At 36.8% G+C, this 18,255-nt stretch overlaps 1 protein-coding gene across 9 annotated transcripts in view; it reads left to right on the forward strand.

The window, feature by feature from the left end:
- Positions 1 to 18,255, forward strand: part of CRACD (capping protein inhibiting regulator of actin dynamics) — a 309,702-nt gene that overhangs the window by 124,055 nt on the left and 167,392 nt on the right. For 7 of the 9 annotated variants that reach the window (XM_007496414.3, XM_056802651.1, XM_056802647.1 and 4 more), the window contains one exon: positions 15,226 to 15,366. The gene's annotated coding sequence lies outside the window, so the exon portion shown is untranslated. The remainder of the gene's footprint in view (positions 1 to 15,225; positions 15,367 to 18,255) is intronic. The other 2 variants (XM_056802648.1, XM_007496417.3) reach the window with 1 other exon arrangement.

Raw genomic sequence — 18,255 nt, forward strand, 5'->3', positions numbered from 1 at the left:
TTATTTATTTATTTGGCCTCCTTTTAAATTTAATAGTCTCCTTTTTAAAGTGGCCACAGAACTCATTGAGGAGGTCTTATTGTTTTAGGGGGGGGGTTGATACAAATAGAGCAATGTCATCAGCAAACAGGAATATTTAGTCTATTTCACTATTTAAAGAGAATTCTTCTTTCATTTAGACCAAGGATTCTTAACCATTTTGTACCATGGACTCTTTTTTTCAGAATAATGATTTTAAATGCCTAAAATAAAATATAGTAAAAGCAAGGGAAGCAAAGGGTTAGTGAAAATAAAGATATCATTTTATTTCTGAGTTCCCAGACTCTTTGACAGCCATCCAAATGCCTTTGGGACCCTTCAGATGTTTACAGAACATCCTCTAAAAGAGGATGTTTTCATCAATTCATATATAAACCATTCTTATAAAAATTTAATAGAGATGGAAAAAGTAAGCATATGGTTCAATAGTTGCTAATATTATCTTGTTAACAATGCCATCTATAATTTTTTAAAATTATTTGGTATCTTTGTGTCTTTGATATTTTAAAAAATTAGTCCCTAAGGGCTTTATAATCATTCTCCTTGAATAGAGATTGCTACTGTGGGTGTTTGATCTGGTCTTACCCCTCTTTCTCATCTTTTCTTCTCAAATGCCTTTTCTGTTACTTCATATAGAAAAAGAATCAGACTATGATGGTCACTCTATCATCAATGCTGAGAAGAGGTCTCCATAGAAACACTGACAGAGATGTTCCATTTTCTATTTGTCTTCTTTCCAGTTTCATATACACATGCTCTTGGGAGGAGTTGTGTTAGGTACTCCTTGTAGTCACAAAGCAAAATAGTTTTGTGTATTTATAGCAACACCTCTTAAAATTTAAAATCTCACTTTAAAGAAAAAAGACCTTTCCCCCTATTTCAGTAGTACACCCTTCCTTTTAAACGCATCAACTTCACTATACACCAAAGAACTTCCAATGAGAGAAGGCAGTAACACTGAGTATAATATCAAAAGACCTGAGGTCTAATCCTTTAGTTGTTGTTACTTTGAGTAAGTCATTTAGTTCTTTACATCTAGAAAATGAGGACAAATAATATCTGCCTCTCTTACCTTGGTGAGAATTTTGTAAAGATGAATGAGACAGTTTTGGTAAAGTGCATTGAACTCCACTGAAAGTCTTTGTTTGGGAACTAAGCTATTATTATTATTGCTTGCTCTTTAATAGCCCCAAAGGAAATGCATAAATAAAACAATCTAGCCTTTGTTTTACAAAAGACCCCTTGTGCTAATTGAATGACAGTTTTTGTCAGGTTTGAGTTTAACACTTCATTTATGAAAATAATTTCTAAAATTAAAATTATGTTAAACTTACTAGTGGGACTAAATAGCTTTTCAAATCACCTTAACTCAATAAGAATTAAGCAATTTATATAAGTCTGAAACCCAATTTAAAAAGGTTCTTTATGTCACACCAAAGAAATATACAATTTGTCAAATAAGGCGGTCCCAGTGGTAATCAGACACCCATCATGGTTATGGAGGTTTTTAGCTGTTTTTTTTTTTTTTATCATAGCTGGTAACAGGAAAAGTAAGATGTTTAGTTGCTAATGGTAAACAGAATATTAAAATCTTCAAAAAGTTCCCTAACTGAGGAAATTAAGGTAATTATTAAGAACTATTTTGCCCAACTATATGGCAATAAATATGACCATCTAGGTGAAATGGGCGAATATCTACAAAAATATAAATTGCCTAAATTAACAAAAGAGGAAATAGAATACTTAAACAATCCCATCTCAGAAAAAGAAATTGAACAAACCATCAAGAAACTCCCTAAGAAAAAATCCCCAAGGCAGAATGGATTCAAAAGTGAATTCTATCAAACATTTAAATAACAACTAACCCCAATAATGTACAAACTATTTGGCAAAATAAACAAAGGAGTTTTACTAAGTTTCTTTTATGACACAAATTTGGTACTGATTTCAAAGTCAGGCAGACCAAAAACAGAAAAATAAAACTACAGACCGATCTCCTTAATGAACATAGATGCAAAAATCTTAAATAGAATACTAGCAAAAAGACTCCAGCAAGGGTTTGTACCCCAAAGAGATAATAAGGAAAAAGACTTGTACAAGAATATTCATAGCTGAGCTCTTTGTGGTGGCAAAAATTAGAAAATGAGGGGATGCCCTTCAATTGGGGAATGGATGAATAAAATGTGGTATATGTTGGTGATTGAATACTATTGTGCTCAAAGGAATAATAAAGTGGAGGAATTCCATGGGGATTGGAACAACCTCCAGGAAGTGATGCAGAGCGAGAGGAGCAGAACCAGGAGAACATTGTACACAGAGACTGACACATTGTGGTACAAGAGAATGTAATGGACTTCTCCATTAGTGGCTTTACAATGTCCCTGAACAACCTGCAGCAATCTACGAGGAAAAAAAAACCAAAACTATCCTCAAGCAGAGGACAAACTGAGGGAGTAAAAACACTGAGGAAAAGCAACTGCTTGACTACAGAGGTTGAGGGGGCATGATCCGAGGAGAGACGCTAAATGATCGTCCTAATGCAAATACCAACAACAAGGAAATAGGTCAGAGCAAGGACACATGTGATACCCAGAGGAATTGGGCCTCAGCTAGGGAAGGGGTGGCAGGTGGGGCAGGGGAAGAAAAGAAAATGATCTGTTTCCAATGAACAATGTATGAAAATGACCAAATAAAATGTTTAAAAAAAAAGACTCCAGCAAGTGATCACAAGGATTATTCACTGTGATCATGTGGGATTTATACCAAGAATGCAAGGATGGTACAATATTAGGAAAACTATCCACATAATTGGCCATATCAACAATCAAACCAACAAAAAGCAAATGATTATCTCAATAGATGGAGAAAAAGCCTTTGACAAAATACAACACTTATTCCTATTGACAATACTAGAAAGTATAAGGATAGATGGACCTTTCCTAAAAATAATAAACAGCAAGAGTGAAGCAAGGATGCCCATTATCACCTCTCTTGTTTAACATTGTACTAGAAACACTAGCAGTAGCAATTAGGGAAGAAAAAGGAATTGAAGGGATTAAAGTAGGCAGTGAGGAGACCAAACCATCACTCTGTAGATGATATGAGGGTCTACTTAAGGAATCCTAGAGAATCAACTAAAAAAGCTAGTTGAAATAATCAACAACTTTAGGAAAGTTGTAGGATACAAAATAGACCCACATAAATCATCAGCATTTTTACATATTTCCAACACATCACAGAAGCAGGAATTAGAAAGAGAAATTCCATTTTAAATTACCCTAGACAATATAAATTATTTAGGAATCTCTCCAAGACAAACACAAGAATTATATAAACACAACTACATAACACTTTCCACACAATTAAAACTAGACCTAAATAAGTGGAAAAACATTAATTACTCATGGGTAGGATGAGCTAATAAAATAAAAATGACAATTCAACTCAAATTAATTTACTTATTTAGTGCCATACCTATCAAACTACCAAGAAACATTTTTAGTGAATTAGAAAAAAATTATAACAAATTTCATTTGGAAAAACAAAAGAGCAAGAATATCAAGGGAAATAATGAAAAAAGTGAAGAATGGGCACCTAGCTGTACCAGATCTTAAACTGTACTATAAAACAGTGGTCATCAAAATAGTATGTTGGTACTGGCTAAGAGACAGAAGGGAGCATCAATGGACTAGACTTGAGGTAAACGATCTCAGCAAGTTGGGTATGATAAACCCAAAGATCCCAGCTTTGGGGACAAAACTCCACTATTTGACAAAAACTTCGGGGAAAATTGGAAAGCAGTACAGGAGAGATTAGGTTTAGATCAACATTTCATACCCTACTCCAAGATAAATTCAGAATGGGTGAATGACTTCAATATAAAGAAGGGAACTATAAACAAATTAGGTGAACATAGAATAGTATAACTGTCAGATCTATGAGAAAAGAAAGATTTTAAGACCAAGTAAGGGAGAGAATATCACAATATTTAAAATGAATAATTTTTATTATATTAAAAAGTTTCTGTACAAACAATACCAATGCAACCAAATTAGAAGGGTAGCAACAAAATTGGGGGAAATCTTTATAACAAAAACTTCTGACAAAAGTCTAATTACTCAAATTTATGAGCTAAATCAATTGTACCAAAAAATCAAGCCATTCCCCAATTAATAAATGGGCAAGGGACATGAATAGGCAGTTTTCAGAAAAAGAAATCAAAACTATCAATAAGCACATAAAAAAGTGTTCTAAATCTCTTATAATCAGAGAAATGCAAATCAAAACAACTCTGAAGTACCACCTCACACCTAGCACATTGGCTAATATGACAGAAAAAGAAAGTAATAAATGTTGGAGGGGATGTGGCAAAATTGGGACACTAATGCATTGCTGGTGGAGTTGTGAATTGATCCAATCATTCCTGAAGGCAATTTGGAACTATGCCCAAAGGGCTTTAAAAGAAAGTCTGCCCTTTGATCCAGCCATACCACTTCTGGGTTTGTACCCCAAAGATATAATAAGGGAAAATATGTACAAAAATATTCATTGCTGTGCTCTTCTTATGGCAAAAAAATGGAAAATGAGGGGGTGTCCATCGATCTGGGAATGGCTGAACAAATTGTGGTATCTATTGATGATGGAATACTATTGTGCTCAAAGGAATAATAAAGTGGAGGAATTCCATGTGAACTGGAATGACCTCCAGGAATTGATGCAGAGTGAAAAGGAGCAGAAGCAGGAGAACATTGTACGCAAAGACAGATACACTGTGGCACAATCGAACATAATGGACTTCTCTACTAGCAGCAATGCAATGATACAGGACAATTCCGAGGGACTTATGAGAAAGAATGTTACCCACATCCAGAGAAAGAATTGTGGGAGAAGAAACACAGCAGAAAAACATTCACTTTATCACATGGTTCAATGGGGATGTGATTGAGGATGTTGACTCTAAACAGTCACGCTATTGCAAATATTAATAATATGGATATAGGTCTTGATACACATTTAAACCCAGTGGAACTACATGTTGGCTATTGGAAGGGGGTCTGGGGATGATAAGTTCCCTAACTTTATAACTTTCTCAAAATTTCAAGGCAAATTAGAATGGAAAATAAGTCCTAAATGTTCCAGCTTCTATCTCCTCCATATTCAAGTATCCTTCCCTTCTCTTTTAAACTCCACTCCCCCCCCCAGCTATTAATTATTTTCAATGAATGTTAACTAAACTGTGTGCTAGTTATTGTGATAGGTAAGTGTTGGGGTATAAAGAAAAAAATTAAATGTCTCCTTCAGGGAGATTATATTCTATTAGGAGAAACAGCATATATACATGTAAGTAAATTTAAAATAACTTGGTGTGGGGAGAGCACTATCTCCTAGGAAATCAAGGTGGCCTCCTACAAGAAGCAACTCTTGAGCTGCTCCCAAAGAAATGGGAAGAGAACAATAAACAGGATCTGAAGAGGGCAAAAGCAGACATGGCTCCAGTTCTTTCCTATAAGAGTGAACAGAAGGCTTTGAGTCAAGCAAAAATTCAAGGCTACCAAATCCTAGTGACTGGACTGTGAGCAGAGTAAGAGTTCCTAACCTTAATTCAAATTGTCCTTTATGAGAATAGGATCCTGATGAGTCGCCTTCCTCTTTGTGTTCTCTTCGTGATCCTAGACAATACTGAAGGTATAATACTGTATGTGAAATAGCATAGAGATTGGTTCAGATGCATTCCACTAGTTCATTGTCATTAGAAAGATTGTGTGAACCAATCTAGTTATCTCACCTACAATCTACCAAAAGGAGAGAAAAAGAGAAACTACCTTTGCTGAGTGATACATCCTCACTCCAACAGAAGGCTCTGTCTGACCTCCCTTTGTATGGACTCTTAGAAAAAGCAAACAATGTAGCTCTTGTTACATTGTGCTTAAGGAAGTTGAAATAAATTTCTCTCATTTCCTGCTGGGTTCAGACTGACCCACTTCTTTACCTGACATAGTAGTTGGAAAATTAGAAACAGAGATTGCCATCACTGATGATGGAATGTTCAGTATATCTTGCAGGGTTGTTCTATTTAAAGGGTAGTGGGAGGGAATACGTGTTTCTCTTCTTATATAGCCTTAGGATATTGTAGGTTGGGCAGATGCCTGAGAGGGGAAACTTCATGTTTCCTTATAGTTATTGCTGGCATTCTTAAGCATTTGAAAACATGCTGATAGTTAACAGTGCTTATTGGGTTTCCAGTGTGTGTACAGGGCTGTATATTGTGGTATTAGGACCCCTACTTACAGAAGAACAAAAGACCTAGCCCTTCTCTGGAATTGCTGGTGAAATACTTACCTTGCAGTGAGAAAGGAACCCAAAGGCACCAGAAAGAGGTCACAAACTAAAAATCTTAATAGACTGCCTTTGAAAACATTTCATGTTTATAGCTCATGTTCACATATAATGTCATTTGATTGTCACAAAAAATTCAGCAGTATGTAGTACTAGTATTATTCCCAACTTTTAGATGAGGAAACTGAGGCAAAGTGATTTACCCAAAGCAGAACAATTGATCCTTGGTAGATGTGAGACTTGAACTCTTGTATTCTGACACTGAACGTGTGCTTTCCATTATATAGAATGCCTCTTCCAATAAGACATAACTTGATTTGTGTGCCTGTGATTAATAGTTGCAATGTAGTTTAGTGGAGAAAGTATTGAATCTAGCTTTAAAGGACCTTAGCTTCAATTTTAGCTCTGTTTACATTCCTACCTATATCACATTGGATAAGTCAGTCATTTAGCATCCCTGGACCTCATTTTCTTCATTTCTAAAGTAAGGGAATTATCCTAGATGATCATTAGATTTCTCTCTTCTACATTTATGATTGTGTACTTTAAAATAAAGAGTAGGGTTATTTTCATCACCATGATGACCACAGAATAATGTTTTTCATCCATAGTGACTTATAGTGACATCCACTAAGCTTCTGATCTCTTGACTTATTCTCCACACAAACATACACACAAACTCAGAAAAATTCAAAGACGGAAGAGAATAACATTGTACAATGCAAACAATTAATTCCTATGAGCAAATGGGTTCCCCAAAGGCTGACTATTGTCCCTAGTGTTCAAGGGATAACTCTGAAGGGATGTGGAGAATGGGTAGATCTTCTCAGATTGTATCTCACAAACCCCCACCAATATGTTTCCCTCATTGACTATTATTGATTAGCCAGCCAGACTTAGCTTTTAGAAAAGAGTATTTTCTAAGATGGTCTAGAAGAACAGTTGGGACAAAATGCCTCCTCCAAAGTTGGGACACATTCTTCCACAAGTACATAGAGTCCTAGAGAAGTGAATTCACATTTAGAGAGCCCATGTAGCAAAGGATTTAACCCATGGTCTTGTTTGCCAGAAATCCTTTTCTCCCTTTGTGAAGTCCCCATGATTTTCCCCATAGGGGTGGGGGAAAAGAAACTCTTCTGCCCCTTTAAGGGAATTTCCTCTTGGGAACTTGGCTGAAACTTCTTTCACCAATGTGCTGGCCTCCTACAAGAATGCTTTGTTGGAAATTGTATTACTATTTTCTCCTAGTCCCAAAGCATATGATGGAGTCCCCTCAGCCAATCCCAGTACATCTCGTGTAGCAAAATTGCATCCACTAGATTGAAGCATCCAACTCCTTTCCAGTTTGATTAACTAGCTTATTTGTACTTAGTTTAATGACTTTGATTTATGGATTCAATTGAAATGTTATCACCTAATTAGAGATACCTGAGTTTATAGCATCTTGTTAGTTGTTTTGAGTAGGTGAAGGTATTGATTGTTTGATTTAATTGCCACCTCCCTACATCCTTAAAATAGCATGACCAAACACTTGGACAAAGAAATGAGCATATTATGCAGATGTTCATCGACTGGGAAAAGCACTGATCGTTACTTCATAAGGTTTGTGTTGAGTAAAAGGATGAAATTGTTTAAGTAAAATAGTACTAAATTGTAGGAGGCTTGGAATATCAAATCAAGGTGCTTTTATTTTATTATATATAAAGTGTGAATAGACATTAAGTGTTCTTGAATAGGGAATTATCGTATAAAAACAGCTGGTAAGGAATACTAATCTGATTGTAGAATGTAGGCAAAAGGCTGGATATAAGAAAAGTTAGTATGAAGGCTAATGTGCATACTATTGGGAATAGAGACTAAAAAGATCAGATTAAGAAGTGTGATCATTAAAGGCATAATACGAGATTCATTCTCTGAGACAAGAAGAATATAGAGAAAAACTAGAGGACTAGAGACTGGACTACAAAGTAAGGAGGTCAGAAAAGAGAAAATGTGTCATACCTAGAAATAATAATAGCTCTCATAGTGCATTAAGGTTTATAAAATGCATTATAAACATCATTTCATTATACTGGGAAGTAGGTGCTATTATTATCATGCCCATTTTATATATGATGAGGAATCTGTGTTAGGTTGAGAAACTTTGGAGAATGGCTAGGTGGCTCAGTGGGAGAAGATCCGGGATCAGAGATGGAAGGTTCTACATTCAAATCTAGCCTCATATAATTCCTACCTGTGTGACCCTGGGCAAGTCACTTAACCCCTATTGCCTAGCTGTTACCACTCTTCTGCATTGGAATCAGTACATAGTATTAATTCTAAGACAAAGGGTAGGGGCTTTAAAAAAAAGAAAAGAAAAGACCATTGTATTTTGAAAGAACAGTAAATACTGTTGGCTTTTGAGAGAACAGGTTCAGTAGACTGGAAATCAGATTATAGAGGGGTCAAGGACAGATCAGTTGTTGAGAAAACATAGGGAACAGGAACAGATGCTCCAACAACACATCCCAAAGAAAATGTGGAACATAGTTAAGGTACTGCATTTATCTCCTAAAATATATAGCATGGCTTCCAGACCAATTTACTGAGCAATATTTTAGAAAATTATATTTTAGAAGAAATTCATTTTCCTTGAAATTACCATCTGGAAACAAAGCATCAGTCAGAATGTACCAAATATTAGGTAGTTCTTACTTCAAAATCTTTCCCTTTTGTTGCTCATCTTACATATTTTGAAGTGTCTTCTGTGCCCACTGTCTGTATGACAGTATCATTTAACTGGCATTTAAAATTTTAATTAAAAATTAAATGAAATTTTAAAAAATTAAATGAAATCAAAACATAATGGCATTTTTAAGAATACTGGAGAGAGCAGGAACAACAGAATTTTCCTATGCTATGGGACCACTGCCAGGAGGATGATACTAGGAGAAACACTGGGAGGAGAGGAAGGACAGCTTTGTTGCTCTGGTTTTGTTCCTTGGCAGGGGTTGTGTCATGGGGCTGCTTTCCCACTGATACCCACCAGGAGTCCCATCCTTCACTGCTAAAAATGATAATTCCACATCTGTCTTCCAAACTGAAGTCATCAGGGCAGAGAGCCAATGCCACCTGACAGGAGTCAGCATTAGAATTGCTCTTCTCAGGCAGAAGCTTGAAGAGTATTTCAACTGCCATTTCTCTAGTAGTCTATTCTTAAATGCCAGGGTCACAGACACAGAGCAGAAAACCATGTTACAGAAGTAACTGGGTCCACTACAGGGGTGTCCTGGAGGGACTTTAAAGTTTACTTGTTTTTAGCATCCATTGCCCATTCCAGAGCAGCTCCTCCAAATACGAGTCCAGAGGAACTGATTTGTCACTATGACTCATTTGAAGCAGGCACTTTCTAGTCTTTATTTCCCTTTATGAACTAATTCTACATTCCAGTCATGCCATAGTTCTAACTTGACTTCAAATTTGAGGCACCATCTCCCACCTCTTTGCATTTATAAATATGATCTCTTCCCAGCCATGCCCAGAATCAGCTTCATTTCCACAAAACTAGGATTTCCTAGCTTTCTCTTCATGGTTAAGCTCAAAAGCTACCTACTCATGAAGGCTTCCTTGATTGCCCCTGACATTAGTGCCCCATCTCACACTCAGCTTGCTTTTTGCAGCCTTTGTTCAGTCATGTCTGACTTTTTGTGACCCCATAGACCATTCTGTCCATGGGGTTTTCTTGCCAAAGATAGCGGAGTGGTTTGCCATTTCCTTCTCTGATTCCTTGTACTATTCTGGTTTATGTACAATTATATCCCTCAGTAGAATTCATTTATTTGTTTCTCCGTGCAAAAGATGGCACATAGTAGTTGTTTAATCACTATTCATTGATTGCAGTAATTGCTGAAACCAATTACTCAGTTTTTGATATTCAGAAAAGTAGCCAATTATCTCTCTAATGTCACTTAATATTATTGCCTGAAATCTTTTATCAGTTTAAGTGTCTCTTCAGGTTGTTTTTGTTGTTGTTGTTGTTTGGTTACTTGTGGATGAAGAAGAAAGGGGGAAGATTAATGTAGAAGAGTATGGGAGTGAGGTAGCAGGGGGATATGAATATAAACTACTCTCCATAATCAAAAAGAAGTGGTTGTAGCAGATCATTTTCAAGATCTCTTTCAGCTCTGACCATCTCTGAGTTCAAAGCTGTAAAATAATGCTATAATCAGTTGATGGTCATTCATGTAGCTGGTTTAAAGACAAAAACATTGCAATAAATCACAAAATGTATTTTGTGGGGCTTCACTAAAAGGGTTAGAGTGAGTTCAAAGAGAACTAAATTTTAAACATGGTCCATAACACACACGCAAACACATAAAATGTGTCCAACCTCTTCATTTCCTAGATGAGGAAATCTGAATCTCAGAGATGCTAAATGACTTGCCAGAGGGAAAGGCCATTCAGGGAGAATCATTTCATGTTTTGTTAGCCTTCCTTCAAGTTTCATCTACTTCTCATTTCCTTACAGTAGTTGAGGAAGCTAGCTGCTATGGTGTATTGGAGTATCATATTTAGATGCAGAAAGACCTGAATTCAGATCTGACCTTAGACACTTTAAAGCTTTGTGATCCAGCACAAGTCACTTAAACTTTCCCTGTCTCCATTTCCCTATCTGTAAAATGGGAATAATAATAATAGCACCTACCTCAAAGAACTGTTGTAAGAATCAAATGAGATAATACATCATGCATTATTCATAAAGTACTAATATAGTACTTACAAAGTACTATATAAATGCTGGTTATTATTATTTGGAACCTGAAGATCTGAAAAAATAAATTATCTCCCAAAGTCTTCTGGCTAAGTTTGTTAGAGGCAGAACTTTGAACTGGAACTCAGACCTCTTGCTTCCATGGTCAGTGTTCTTTCCACTGCTTCAGGCTTTCTCCAAGGGCATGAAGCCAAGATATGATAGGTCACAATGAAGCCATCACTCAAGCCTGAAGCCCAGTGAAACTGCAGAATTTAGGGCAGTTTCGTCTTGAGCTGATTCTAAAATGTCATCTTGTTTTACTGAGCTTTGCAAAACTTCTGATTGAATCGTGGCCATTTCCTCATCATTGCTCCTGTCTGTTCCCCACATCTGTATCTCAGTTACAGTGGGCAGGCAGTTGAAATGTAATAGTCCCATTCAGGTGGCATTTGGGGGTTGTTCATGCCCTGATGAATGGGACTACTAAAGTTGCTTCCACAGCAGTGAATGCATTAACCTGGTTAGCTCCGTGCTTTGTGTTTGAGCAAAATGGTTCTTTTATTGCCTTCTGGGGCATGAAAGCATCTGATGCCTCCAGCTTTCACTTGACTTTCATCTAAACTCCTATGAAAAATAAAATGCTTGAGATAGTTGGCCATTCTTTGCTATTTAGATTTTCTTGATTTAAAAAATATTAAAAGGAAAATCTAATTAGTCAGATAGCCAAGAAAGGTAGGGAAACCAGCTTTGAATATTTAAAAAGCCAAGAACAAGCTTTGAATATATAAAATTAAATCTTCTGGGAAAATATATGCAAGATCTATTTGGCAAAGAAGTCCTGTTGTTATTAATTATAATCATAATTGTCTTATGACTTTATTTAAATTACCCTGTGTCTGAATATCTGCCACATTTTTCCTGCAGATTTGGCTTATGGAAAACTTGAGTAGAGCCAATAATTGGTGTTATTTTTCAATGCATCACAAATTTAATAGGGGGTAAAGGTAAAGTTCTACACAGGTTCAAAAAAATCAACTTCCTAAGCACAGAATGGAAGGAGATGTAACTAGATAAAAGATATTATGAAAGAGTGGATTATAAACTCAATATAAGGCAGCAGTGTGATATAGAAGCCTGGGAGTCAGGTACTTTCATATGTTAAGGGACAATAAAGCTCTATTGAATAGTTAAAGCTACCATCAATCAAGATGGCAGATTTTAATGAAGACATTTCTGAGCATTAAAGCATTAAGTCCTCCAGAACTTAGTTTCTGAACCAGGTAACATGGAAGCTAATGAGGTAAAATCAAAGAAGTGAAGTAGCATGTTTCCTTCAACCATTCACATGGCTAGTGCCTTTCTTTAGGCCTTCATCTTCATTATTTCTCCCCCAAATAATTGAAATGCACTCCTAAAGCTTTCCTAACCAGCTCCCAGAGTAATTCTTTAAAAAACAAAACAAATTAAAAAAAAAAAACATATTTGAGTGTGTCAGTCTTTTGGTTCCAGTGAGGGGTAGCTAGGTGGTACGATGGATGGAGCACCAAGCCTGGAGTTGGGAGGATCTGGGTTCAAATCTGACATTAACTACTTCTTAGCTATGTGACTCTAGGTAAGCCGCCCAACCCTTGCTGCTCTTCTTAGAAATGATACTAAGAGAGAAGATAAGGGTTTTTCTTTTAAAGTTCTAGTGGCTCCTTTTAGAATAAAATACAAACTCATTTATTTAGCATTTAAGATCCTTCATGGTCAGACTCAAATGCAGCTTTCCAGGATTATTATACATTCCTCCTCTTCTATGATTCACTCAAACTGATATTCTAGAATTGATCATTAAAGAAAGGGTTGGTGAACATGTAGAAGAGAAAATGTCAATTAGAGACAGAATAGCTTTATCAAGAACAGATAATACCAAATGAACTTTATTACCTTTTTCATTTTTGCTGAAATAGTAGATAAGGAGAATCTTGTAGATGTAATTTACTTATATTTTAACACTGTTTAAAAATTTAAAAATTAATTTAATTAATTTAGAATATTTTCCCATAGTTACATGGATCATGTTCATTCCCTCCCCTCTTTCCTCCCACCTCCTGTAGCCAATGAACAATTCCACTGGGTTTTACATATACCATTATTCAAAACCTATTTCCATATTATCAATATTTGCAATAGAGTGATCATTTAAAGTCAACACCCCTACTCATATCCCCATAGAACACATGATCAAGCAAATGTTTTTCTTCTGAATTTCTACTAATACCATTTTTTATATAGTGTCTCATACTATTATCATGAAGAAGATGGAGATATATGGGTTAGAGAGTAACATAGCTGGAATTTAAAATGAGTTGGATGACCAAACTCAAAAGTAAACATCAATGATTCAATGTCAAAGGGTCAAGAGGTCTCCAATGAATTACCCCAGAGATCTATGCTTGCCTCAAGGCTACTTGGTATCTTTATCAATAACTTGGATAATATATAGACATGTTCTCATCAGATTTGAAGATGATGAAATGCTAGAGGCATAGCTTTCATTTTGGGTGACAATTTGGAGACAAAGGGGTCTTTTTTTTTAACCCTTGCCTTCCCTCCTGGATCAATACTAAATACCAATTTCAAGGCAGAAGAGCAAAAGGGGCTAGGCAATTGAAGTGAGTGACTTGTCCAGGGTTATATATCTAGGAAATGTCTGAAGACAGATTTGAACACAGTACTTCCTGTCTTCAGTTCTGGTTCTACTGAGCTACCGAGCTGTTCTTAAAAAGATCTTGACAAGTAAAAAAAATTTTTTTTATAAATATGAGATATAGAAACATAGAGAGACAGAAACTGTCCTGAAAAAAGATATGGATGTTTTAGTAGACTGAAAGTTAAAATGAATAAGCAATGCAATGCCACAACCTAAAAAACTAATATAGACTTTGGGTGTACTAATAGGTCTATGGCTTCTAGGAATAGGGAAGATGATAGTCTGAATCCTTGTCCTCATCAGACCTCATCTGGAATATTGAGTTCAGTTCTGGGTGAAAGTTGGAGAAGAAGAAGGGTGGGGATAAGAGGGAAAGAAGGGGTGAAGAGAGGGAATGTCAACTCTGTATTCTCTAAGGTTGTGTCAGTGGAACATGGTGCCTGGTAGGTTCTGCCAAGCTGGAAAGGTTTTGAGTTAGGAAGATAACAATTTGTCTTTCTTCCAAGAACTAGCTGGCTAAATTAAAAGGAAAATCAAGAGGGAACTGCGGATGAAAAAATAAATGCTTTTTGATTGAAAAACATAAAATGGAAAAAAACCCTCTTTATAAAGTGTTGTACATATAATATCTCTTTACTAGATCTTCAGCCCTATGAGAGCAGGGACTGTGTTTTATCTAAATTTTGGATCATAGGATCATAGATCAAGCTTGGTAAAGAACATTAGAGACCATCTAGTATGATTCCCCTTATTTTATAGATGAGAAAACTGAGACCCAGGAAATTAATCTGCTCAACATCCCATTGGAAGACATTTTCAGGGGCAAAATTCATATCAAAACCCTATGACTCCAGAAACAATGCTTTTGTCAATGGTATAACACTTCCTCACTTAACAGAATTGAATTAGAAGTACATATACACTGTATAGAGATTTTTATAAGCCTATTCACCGGTAGTAACATTTATTTTTTCATTTAAAAATGCACAGAATGTAAAAACTATTCTGTAGGGTAGCTAGGTGACTCAGTGGATAAAGCAAGAACTGGAGATGGGAAATCCTGTGTTCAGATCTGGTCTCAGACATTTCCTAGCTGTGTGACCCTGGGCAAATCATTTAATCCCCATTGCCTAGCCCTTATCACTCTCCTGCTTTGGAACCAAATCTTAGTATTAATTCTAAGACAGAAGGTAAGGGTTTTTAAAAAAATTGCTCTGCACTGTGAATATCCTGTTTCCTGAAGCTAAAAGTGTTGCCTTTATTGGAATTCTAATAAGGACTTCTATCTAATGTCACATAAATGGTGTTCTTCAATAAATAGTGGTATTATTTATGCATTTATCGTGAGAGGAATACAATTCTTCTTGAAAGCTTCCCTTAAGGATTAGAGATACTGAGTTTTCTCTTTTATTTTTTTTCTCAGCAGTGCAAAAGAAGAGGAATACATCAACAGTGCTCCCCATTTCTTGACACCAGAACTGGAAACTCCCATTTTAAGAAATTAAAGTTTGGTGCAGAGGTGTGTGGATTACAGTAAGACAACTTCCTGGTACTTGAGGAAAAGGTAAGCCTTTTTGAGGGGTCAGGTGGAGGTATCCTTCCTATCCACATGACAATCCTTGGATCAACATCATCTTTCTCTGATGATGGTGTAAACATATGGAAAATTCAGAATTCAAGGGAGAAATGGGTGGTGGCATTTCAGAAAATGATAAGACTTAGGTTCTCAATACCTGTGGATGGCTTGAAGGGATCAGTACTTTTATCTAAATATCTCAAAGAATGATTTATAGTCTCTGGAAAGTAAAGTGGATCTTGGCTGTCTACATTCTTGGGTTGCAAATAGTAACAGCTAGATTTTGAAGGAATATGTCTTCTCCCTGTCTTCTGGGACAAAACTGAAACTTCCCTGCTGATAGTGGACAGCTACCTCTTTAGAAGTCAGGATAAAAGAAAGTTGGTATCTAGACTAACATAGACAGAGATGAGAGGGGAGACCCTGACTGTGGCATCTGCTGCTGAAGCAGTAATCATAGTTATGGAAGGTACTTCCCCCAGACTCAGGAACAGGAATTTTTTTGTAAGCCTGGACCACATCTATGTCACTCATACACCATGAGGTGGTTTATACTTAGTTAATGCTTCTTCTTGGATTATATCTATGGAGGGAAAGGGACTGTTTCATACCTTGCCTAACCATCAATATGACATTTCATCCCCTGCCAGAATAAAGATAAGAGACAGATGCCTTTTCCTCTGTTAGGAATTTTCCAGGGAAATTGTGCTATGATTTTTGTAGAACATTTTGTTCCAAGGCCACATGGTCTCATCTCACACAAAACAGACAGAAAAAAAAAAATATATATATATATATATATATAACCATCTGAGTCATTTGGTTTGTTGTAGGACTGGGAAGTTTGACAAGCATTTAGCATTTTTAATTTTCTTAATGTATTTTTCAGGAATTATTTTAAACATGGAGTCCATCTAGTCACTTGTTGGACTGTGCATCTGCAAAGGCTTTGGTGAGAATTTGATCTCTGTGTTGTAGGGTAGAGAGGAGTTGTTGAGGGCACAGGTTGACAAGAGGCAGGAAGCAAACACAGTACTCCCCCCTGGTCATGTCTAGGAGCTAGGATCATCTGTTTACCAAAGGAGAAGGGAGGGTAGGTAAGCCAGCTCTATCCCAGGAACAGGAATAAGTGGTCACTCCCTTAGTGTCTGCCTCTTTGAGTTTGACTATTATATAGCATGCCCTTTGGCACATTCCTTCCCAACTCATACACCCTGATTGGATCCTTGGTAGGAAGAGGTACAACTACCCACATGGGATGTAGCCTTTGGGTCTTAAGTCTTAAACCTATGAGCTCACAAACTGGCAATCAAGCCCCAACTAGTTCATTTACCTTTAATAGCTAGTCAGACTTGACTTAAAACAAAAGCAATAGTGATAAAATATCTCTCCCATATACTTGGGGTACACCTTCCCACAACTAAACACAGGGTCAGTAGGAAGAGAGGGCAGAGAGATGTTTGCCAAGAGAATAGGCTGATCCCAGAAACCTCTGGCACTGCAGGGTTGTGATAGCCCTTTCCTGGTGTCTGGCTGGGCAAGTGGCTCAGCTGTGCTTTCTGAACCTTCCTGCAATTCAGTTTCCTCCTTGACTCACAGAAGTTTCATTCTTCAGAGTCCCCACTTAAAGAGTAGGTTTGGATTTTTAAAGGGCCCCTAGTCCAGGGCTGTGACCAACCCATGACCGGCCAATGACTAGCTGCCTTAGAGTTCTATCTGTTTTGATCAGAGAACATCTTGGCACGTTGTAAAGGACACGAAGTATAGGCCTTTCTTTGTACTTTGAAATCTTAAGACTTCATTGCCTCAGTTACCATTTCATTATCTGAACTGTAGGAAATCAATTGTTCAGTATTTTTTATTTAAAGGGAAGCTCAGTGTACAGAGTACTTGGTCCTGGAGTCAAGAGGATTAGAGTTCAAAATTTAACTGTGTGACCTTAGGCAAGTCACTTAATCCTGTTTGCCTCAGTCTCCTCATCTGTAAAATAACCTAGCGGAAGAAGTGGTAAACCACTCCAGTATCTTTGCCAATAAAACCCAAATGAGTCACAGAGTCAAATAGAGCTAATCAACTAAACTAGGACAACAGAAAAATCTAATTAATTTCCCCTAACTCCCTATCCTTGTTACTTAGCAAACTTTGTATTTTCCAGTATAGCTTCATCCCTTAACTTCTATTCTAAACATAACCCCTCAGGTGCTTTACTCTTAATTTCTTAAAGATTTGTTATTTGTCTTTCCCCCATCCTTTTTATTTTGCTCATTAACATGATTTCCTTCCCTTAGTACTTGAAACAAATGTGTAAATAAGCAAAAGCCTTCTCCAGTAGTCTAAATGTTATCCCTATTCCTAATGCCATCTGGGTCATAGCCATTTCTTTTTGCATCATTAATTCCTCATTCCTTTTTACTTTTGCTTTTTAGTGCCCTCCCTAAACATGCCCCACATCTTACTGGCATTTCATTTGTATTCTCTGAAGATATGATGATGATTTCCTAGGATGATTGCCCCTTTTGAGTATTTTTCATGGCTGCTCACTCCAGGAGGTCCTACCGCCTTAACTACTGCTGTTGCCTCCTCCTCCTCGAATCTTTCTCTTTCTAATTCAATTGTTTCCACATGAATCCACATTCCTACACCTCCTTCCTTAAGTGTCCCTGTTTCCCCCATCTTTCTGTACCTCACCATCCCAAAGCACTTAGGATATATTTGTAGAAGAAAGAAGAAATTACTTTTATGTAGTGGTTTGAGAGGCAGAAGACAGCAGACTACTAGCCTTGAAGCCAAAAAGACCTGTGTTCAAGTGCTGTTTCTCACATGTATTGGCTGTATGACACATGTGCAAACCCTTTACCCACTCAGTGTCCCAGGAAA

The sequence above is a fragment of the Monodelphis domestica genome, chromosome 6 (genome assembly GCF_027887165.1).
Source record: "Monodelphis domestica isolate mMonDom1 chromosome 6, mMonDom1.pri, whole genome shotgun sequence".
NCBI lineage: Eukaryota > Metazoa > Chordata > Mammalia > Didelphimorphia > Didelphidae > Monodelphis > Monodelphis domestica.